The 8965-nt window shown below is 39.2% G+C and overlaps 1 non-coding gene across 1 annotated transcript; it reads left to right on the top strand.

Moving 5' to 3' along the window:
* The first annotated feature begins 751 nt into the window (after positions 1-751).
* Positions 752-813, top strand: LOC129023563 (U7 small nuclear RNA). The gene has a single exon (XR_008496844.1). It is a non-coding gene; the product is annotated as a U7 small nuclear RNA (small nuclear RNA).
* Positions 814-8965: the final 8152 nt, after the last annotated feature.

The following is an 8965-nucleotide window of genomic DNA, read 5'->3' as shown; positions in this document are numbered from 1 at the left end:
GCTTAGAGGCTTAAACGACATTCTTTTATATAGTTCATGACTCCACACTTTGGCAATGTCTACTGAGCTCAGATGGGAAATCCTTTAGGTCTCCCTAGGACTCCCTTCTATGTCTGTAATCTGCTGCTGGATTGGCTGGAGGCTAATGGGTCTACAAGGACCTCAGCTGCAACAGCAGCAATCTGCTCCATGTGGTGTCTCATCATTTTATCTTGAGTATTAACTTAAGGTTAATCATAAAACCTGAAACCCTTAGGTTTGGGATATCACAGGGTAGGCAATAGCAAGATAAATTATTAGGGAGACTGTGGAATAAAAATCAAATCCAGACTTTATAAGGAGAGACTTTATTCAAAAGAATTATTGCATTAGGGGGCGAAAATTGTAGTGGGAAAAATGCTTTGACCACAGGTCTACAAGTGACTTCAGATTTAGGCAAAAAGAGTTTTTCTTTTATAAGGAGTAAACAAAGCTAGAAAGAACCAGGTGTGGGGAAGTGAGGCAAATGGGTGATGTGATCAGATAGATCAGAGACTATTTTACCTGGAGGCCAGTTTATTCTCAGGAGGGGCTGTATGCTTTTTCCGGATAATGGTGGGGCAAAATTTAGGGGTCTGGAGGAAGGAGAGAGCTTAACCAAAATTTTGTTAAGGGGCATTTTGTTCCAATTGATCAAAATTTTCTTCTTTCTGTACAGAGGCTACAGTTGCCTCATGGTCTGTATGTCCTGGTCATCAGAAAACATTATTCAGAGTGTTACAGCCCTTTTAGAATTTGTCTAGCAAGTTTAGAAAATGATTGAAGGAGACTGACACTTAGACAATGCTCAGAAATGAGAAGGTACGGCTGGCTTGGCTTTTAAGCTGAAACTTTTACTACAGGCCTGGGAGTTATGACAGCTGGAGTCTGAATAGATCCCTATCAGTGCTTCCAAGGCTTCCTTTCAAATACAAGGAATTTGTTAACATTACTTCCTTTTTGCCTGAAGCCACACTTTCCACTTTTTAAAAAAAAAATTTCAGTTTTTAGGGGTTTCTTTTTTGTCTTTTTAAGACAGAGTCTTGCTATGTTGCTCAGGCTAGAGTGCAGTGCCTATTCACAGATGCAATCATAGTGCAACACATACAGCTTTGAACTCCTGCACTCAAGCAGTCCTCCTGCCTTAGCCTCCCCAGTAGCTGAAACTATAAGCATGCACCACTTGGCCTGGCTCTTTCTACTTTTAAAAAACTTTACTTGTAAGCAAAGTGTCCAAAAACTTGTTCACCTTCTGGTTTCAGCTCTGAAGTGTAAAGAGCTTGGAAGGCATCACTCTTGTCCTTACAAGAAGTGAAAAGCTATTTTAGCAGTCTACTACATTCAACAAATACAGTTGACCGTTGAACAACACAGGTTTGAACTGCAAGGGTCCACTTATACATGGATTTTTTTCAACCAAATGTGTTTGGAAAATACATTATTCAACAGATATGAAACCCAGATACACTAGGGCTGGAAAATACAGTGTTCACCAGATATGAAACCCGGGTACACAAGGGCTGAATTTTCCTATATGTGGACTCTGTAGGGTGGACTGCAGGACTTGAGTGTTTGTAGATTTTGGTATACGCTTGGCTTCGGGAACCAGTCCCCCTGTGATATGGTTAGGCTTTGTGCGCCCACCCAAATCTCATCTTGAATTGTAATCCCCAGGTGCTGAGGGAGGGTCCTGGTTGGAGGTGATTGGTCATGGGGGTGGTTTCCCCCATACTGTTCTTGTGATACTGAGGGAGTTCTCACGAGATCTGATGGTTTTATAAGTCGCAGTTTCCCCTGGGCTTCTTTCTCTCTCCTGCCACCTTGTGAAGAAGGTGCCTGCTTCCCCTTCCACCATGATTCTAAGTTTCCTGAGGTCTCCCCAGCCATGCTGAACTGTGAGTCAATTAAACCTCTTTTGTTTATAAATTACACAGTCTAAGGTAGTATCTTTATAGCGATGTGAAAACGGACTAATACATCCTGAGAATACCAAGGAACAACTCTTATTTAACAATTATGTATTTATGTAACAACATGTAACAATTCTGTATGCCCCGCACTCTCATATCCTGGGGATGAATAGTAAATAGGATTGTTTCCATCTTCAAGAAGAGTTCATTCTAGTTGGAGAAAGAAACGCTGTATATATTTACAGGAGCTCTTTAAATATTAGGGAAATTGGCTCTTTGTGAATTGCAAATAGTTTTTCCTGCTCTGTAGAGAGCATTCTTGTTACTGATTTTAGTGCAAATGCTTCTATAGTTTTTTCTTTATACTGTGTATATACCTTTTGTTGTAGGTTTCAAATTAAAGCTGTTCGATTGTTTCCAAGCTGTAGGATTTTCTATCAAGAATAAGAGGTGTATATTGCCAAAGGCTTTTTTGCTTATAATTTATCATATTTTTTAATCTGTTAATTTAGTCAATTACATCTTTTTTTTCTCCTAAAATGAACTCCACCTGGTCATCATAATAATTTTTTAAGTGTACTACTCATTCACTTTTCTTATATTTTCAGACATTTATGTCTGTGTTTACAAATGAGGTTGGTTACACCTTTCCATTCTTATGCTGTTTCTGTCTGGTTTAGATATCAAGCTTATATTAGCCTTGTAAAATGAGTGGAGTAACTTTCCTTTGCTCTTCTCTGAAAGTTTATATAAGAAAGATATTATCTTTTTTTGATACTTTGGAAGAGCTATTCAGTTCATTTCTTTTGCCAGTTTATTTTGGTATTTAATGTATTATTTCTATAAAACAGTTTATTGTATCTAAATTTTAAAATTTATTGACATTAACTTGCCTTTTTTTTTTTTTTTGAGACACAATCTTGTTCTGTTACCCAGGTTGGAGTGCAGTGGCACAATCGCTGCTCACTGCAACCTCTGCCTCCTGGGTTCAAGTGATTCTCGTGCCTCAACCTCCCGAGTAACTGGGACTACAGGTGTGCACCACCACACCTGGATAATTTTTGTATTTTTAGTAAAGAGGGGGTTTCACCATTTTGGCCAGGCTGACCTCAAGTTATCCACCTGCCTCGGCCTCCCAAAGAGCTGAGATTACAGGCATGAACCACCACACCTAGCCTGCTTATGGTTTTTAAAACCTCTAGTGATTGGTTCTATATTTTATGCTGTTTTCTCTTCCACTTCGCAAATATAATTTTATTATTTGTGCATTCTTCCTTCTTTTTTCCCTTGGTTGGTCTTGCTATATATTTCTATGTTTAATTGGATGCTATTTCCCATTAGCCTTAAGTGTGGTAGTGGGTTTTTTTCCTTAAAATTTTAAATAAAGAATTAACATTTACATTGTTTGGGTTTATTCTGTTATTCTTCTGAAACTGTCAGTTAGCTTGTTTATTTTCATTCTTTTGTTTGTTTGTTTTTTATTTTCTTTTCAGAAGAAAAGAAAATAGGATCTCACTCTGTCGCTCAGGTTTGAGTGCAGTGGCGGGATCACAGCTCACCGCAGCCTAAACCTCCTGGGCCCAAACAGTCATCCCGCCTCAGCCTCCAGAGTAGCTAAAATGCTCAGAGGCATTTGAATCAGAGTAACTCCATCTTGAATAGGGGCTTAGTACAACAAGGCTAAGTCTGATTGGACTGCATTCCCAAGAGGTTAAGGCATTCTTAGTCACACGATGAGACAGGAAGTCTGAACAAGATACAGGCCATAAACGACTTTGCTGATAAAACAGGTTGCAGTAAAGAAACCTGCCAAAACTCACCAAAACCAAGATGGCAACAAGAGTGACCTCTGATCATCCTTATGGTTAATTACACGCTAGCTATAGTGCATTAGCATGCTAAGAGACACTCCGCACCAGCGCCACTACAAATGCCCTGGCAATGTCAGGGAGTTATCCTGGATGGTCTAAAAAGGGGAGGAACCCTAAGTTCTGGGCATTGCCCACACGTTTCCTAGAAAACCCATGAATAATCTGCCCCTTGTTTAGCATATAATCAAGAAGTAACCACAAAAATGGGCAACCAGCAGCTCATGCCACTGTTCTGCCTATAGAGTAGCTATTCTTTTATTCCTTTGCTTTATTTATTTATTTTATTTTATTTTATTTTATTTTGAGACAGAGTCTCATTCTATTGCCCAAGCTAGAGTGCAATGGTGTGATCTTGGTTCACTGCAACCTCTGCCTCCCGGATTCAAGCAATTCTTCTGCCTCAGCCTCCCAAGTAGCTGGGATTACAGGCATGTGCCACCACACTTGGCTAATTTTTGTATCTTTGGTAGAGAAAGGGTTTTACCATGTTGGTCAGGCTGGTCTTGAACTCCTGACCTCAGGTGATCCACCTGCCTTGGCCTCCCAAAGCGTTTTTTTTTTTTTTTTTTTTTTTAAACATAAGAAAAGCACAGATATATTGAAATGGAAGTACACTCTGCAGAGTCACACAGGCTCGAGCAAGCAGTTCAAGAGCTTATTCCTTTACTTTCTTAATAAACTTGCTTTCACTTTACTCTATGAACTCACCCTGAATTCCTTCTTGCGTGAGATCCAACAACCCTTTCTGGGAGTTTAGATCAGGATGCCTTTCTGGTAACAGAACTACAGGCATACACCACTACGCCTGGCTAGTTTTTGCTGTGATTTTTGTAGAGACAGGGTTTTGCCACATTGTCCAGGCTGGTCTTGAACTCCTGAGCTCAAGTGGTCCGCCCACCTCCAATTTTTTTAATCTATGAATTCTTCTTTATTCTTAATTTTCTACATTTGTTTATCTGTGAATTTATTTATTTAATCCTGGTCAGTATGCTCTTGCAATTTGTGGATGCACATTTTTCTTTAATTCAGCTATTCTTCAAATTACACTCCTCCATCATTGCCCCAATTCTTTCCTTCTAGAATTCCTCTGTGTATTCTCTATTTCTCATGAGTTCCTTTTTCAGGTGTTTTATTTCTTTATTTTTCTAAGCTGTGTTTCAGGTAATTGTCTTAATACTTTTGCAGTTTACTAATTCTTAGATTTTATTCAGTATAGCATTTATTATTTCTATTGTGTTTTAATCACAATGGCTATATTTTACATTTCCAGATTTTTAAATAATTTTTTTTTAATTTTCCTGCTCTTGGATTGATATCCACCTTTTTCTTGTTGTTGTTTCATTATTTCCTTGTTCTTGCTTTCTGTATATTATTTCTTTCCTTCTTGAAGATTTTAAGCATTCTCATATCATAATTATTTTCAGAAAATTATTTTGTTACTCATTTCCAGTTAGAATTTTTTGGTATTAGAGCTGATTACCTATTTTATGATGAATTTATTTTTACTAATTTAAAACTGGTTTGTAAGTACTTTTTAAAAAGGTTTTATTGAGTAAAAATTGACATACAATGAACTACCCATATTTAGTGTTTAGTGAGTTTTAACGTGTATATACCTGCAAAACCATTGCCACAACCAAGATAGTGAACGTACCTATCACCTACAGAAATATCCTTGTAAGTCCAGTTTGAGGAGCAGGCTTTTCTGTTTTGTGTTTGTCTTGCTTTTCTTATCCCCATGTTTACGTTCTTATATTTGGCAGATTTCTTGTGACTTTTATCCAGTTTCCCCAGGTCCCCAATTTGAAAAGAGTCTTACATTAATCAATGGGTAAGACTCATATCCTGCCAGGAGAACAATGGTTTACCTCATTTCTCCTAATCCAAGAAGCTACCAGATGTGAACTATAAGCCCTGGACATAGGCCAAAACCCTTTTAAATCTAAGTATATAAGAAGCAAGCCTCTTCTTAATATCCAGTTTTACACTGTGAGCCTGACTTTGGTGCCTGCCACTAGTTAAAACTCCACTTGCCCCACAGAAATTGTACTCTTGTCATCTATGAGGTTTCCGATTCTATAGCCCAGATCTGTAGCTTCAGATAGGCAGATCTGTGTCCTCATCTGTTCAAGTCAAGGAAATGCTTTTCTTATTTTTTAGCTGAGCTAAGTCCTTAACATTTGTATGCACTTTTTCATTGTCATGTGTTTGCAAGGATGGCAAAAGGAGCTTCGCCATTTGAATCTTGCAGCTCACAGGCTCATTCTTAACCAAAAGATCTCCAGACAGTTCTTAATCACTGGGTAGAGTAGTTTGAGTGTCAGAGTAATTGCGTGTACTTTCTCCCTACAGTTCAATTCTCCTATTAATTCATACCCTTTCAAACTGAAACTTGTACATAAAGAATTCACTATTGGCTGGGTTCAGTGGCTTCTGCCTGTAATTCCAGCACTTTGAGAGGCCAAGGCGAGAGGATCACTTGAGCTCAGGAGTTCAAGAGCAGCCTGGGCAACATAGCGAGACCCCTGTCTCTACAAAAAATTTAAAGATTAGCTGGGCATGGTGGCACATGCCTGTAGTCCCAGCTACTCAGGAGGCTGAGGTAGAGAATTTTTTGAGCCCAGGAATTTGAGGCAGTAAGCTATGATTGTACCACTGCACTCCAGCCTGTGCAACAGAGTGAGACCCTGTCTCCTGTCAAAAAAAAAAAAAGAAAAAGAAAAAAGAAAAAAAAATTCGCTCTTCAGTTTCCACAACGCTACTTCAGTTTTCGGAGTTCAGGGATCATGCTACCCTAGAGAAACTCTTCAATGAATACCAAATGTGTAACAAGTGTTACATTTTTTCTAATTGGAATAAATCTCAGAAAGCCCTGTCTTCTAGGGGTGGATGACCATAAGTAAGCCTGGGAGGAGGGTTAAACCTCAATCTGGTAAAAAAATAAAAAATAAAAAGCCTTGCATATGAATGAAGATATAATTATTTCATATTTTCCAAAGGAAAATGGCAGGAAGGCCAACTTCTTTCAACTTACAGGAAGGTAACTAAATAATTTTTTATTGTTAGGAGGGAATAATTTTAAAATGTGGACGTCCTGATTGCAGTAGGCAGAAGAAAGAATGAACTGAAATGTTCTATTAATATCAAAGGAACATGTGTGAGTGTCTGTGGTACTGCTATGACAATGGCACACAAATGACTACTAACTTGGAAAGTAAAGGCTATTGTGTGAGCTAAGAATGTCAAATAAAGGCCAGGCACGGTAGCTCACACCTATAATCCCAGCACTTTGGGAGACAGAGGTGGGCCGATCACCTGAGGTCAGGACTTTGAGACCAGCCTGGCCAACATGGCAAAACCCCATCTCTACCAAAAAATACAAAAATTACCCAGGCATAGTGTTGCATGCCTGTAATCCCAGATACTCGGGAGGCTGAGGCAGGAGAATTGCTTGAACTCAGAAGGCAGAGGTTGCAGTGAGCCAAGATCACACCACTGCACTCCAGTCTGGGTGACAGAGTGAGACCCTGTCTCAAAACAAAACAAAACAAAACAAAACAAAACACCCAAAACAGAAAAGCAAAAGAAAATGAATGTCAAATAAAAATTATAGGAGACCATTGTTTTGGACTAAGCTTCTATACTAGGCCCCAACAGATCAGACTAAAAATCAAAACAGAGTCACCCATGCTAAAGTTCCACATCACTACACCTCAATGAAGTTGCTATCTGACCTTCCAAGAAATCAGGAGAGTGAGATAACAGCTAATTTCCTAAGTAGGCCAGTTTATATCTTTAATCAATATGATAATGACATTCTCTCTGCTTTTTTTTTTTTTTTAATTGTTCTGTCACCCTCTCCTTGCCTTACAAGAAAAAGTAACTTTAAAAAGTAACTAAGCTGGACACTGTGGCATGTGACCGTAGCTCCAGCTACTGGGGAGGCTGAGGCAGGATTGCTTAAACTAGGAATTTGAGCCTGCAGTGCACTATGATCACACCTGTGAGTAGCCACTGTACTCCAGCCTGGGCAACATAGCGAGATCCTGTCTCTAGAGAAAAAAAGGTAAATAACACATGTGTTGTTCTTTACTTCTGCTTTCTTCAGCCCTTCTCTGTCTATAAAACCAACCTCTTCTGCTCAGTTCATTGGAAGACTTTCCAATGGAAATGAAATGTTGCCTGATTCTAGAATTACAAATAGAGCTAATTAAGATCTCTAAACTAAATTTGTTGTAATTTTGTCTTTGACAAGAACAATCCAGGCCTTGGTCCCAGTGCACTGAGAATACTGGGACCCCATAGTTCTTGAGAGGACCTCAGGCTGCTGCCTTTCCCCCGCTTCACCAAGCACTCAACTCCCAGGGCAAGGATATCACTCAGAGAGAAGCTTGCTATTGTCCCCAGCACCAATCAGAAATTTGGCCTAGGGAGAGAGGAAAGCCATGAAACAGGTAGCTTCTAATCTCTTCCCAAGGAAATTGACTTCATTTGTAAAGCAGCTAGAGAAGTTCAAGGCTAAGAGCATAAACAGTGGAGGTGTAGTGAAAAACAATTAGAAAGGGATTGGGAATAAAACAGCCAGAAGGAGTCTTTTTGGGGTCAGAAAAATTACACTGCCCTTAAAAACCATTACTTTAAAGGAGCCACATTTGATTGGATTAGTTTGTAGAGCAATTTATGCCCCCCAGGACATTGTTGAAAACAATAGAGCAATCAGACAGCAATTAGTGGAATTTAACAGCTGGATATGGTCAAAGAAAGAAAGCAAGCAACTGTCATCCCAGGGTCATGGTTGGGCATACCTAAAGCTGTACCTCCCTAAGGAGCAAGATCAGAGTTTTAACACTGTGTGTGTGTGTGTGTGTGTGTGTGTGTGTTGCTGTGGGGGTGCACATGCATATATGTGTGGTAGAGAAGCACAGATTTCACTGAAATAAACCAAATAATCATTACACACAAAAAAATCAAATAATAACAAGTCCCAGAAAAGAAGGTGCGGCAGTATAACCATTGCTAAAATATATTATCTACAAATTTCTGTTTTCCAACAAAAAATTGTTAGAGTAGATAGCTAGGCAAACGTGAGCAGGGCAAAAGAGGGCCCTCCACCCTTAGGAATGTCAAGTGACCATCAGGTGATGGTAGGGAACTTGTTAAACTGAC

This window comes from Pongo pygmaeus, chromosome 1 (assembly GCF_028885625.2).
Source record: "Pongo pygmaeus isolate AG05252 chromosome 1, NHGRI_mPonPyg2-v2.0_pri, whole genome shotgun sequence".
Taxonomy (NCBI): Eukaryota; Metazoa; Chordata; class Mammalia; order Primates; family Hominidae; genus Pongo; species Pongo pygmaeus.
Note: the sequence above shows the minus strand (reverse complement) of the source record. Positions and strands in the feature narration are given on the sequence as shown.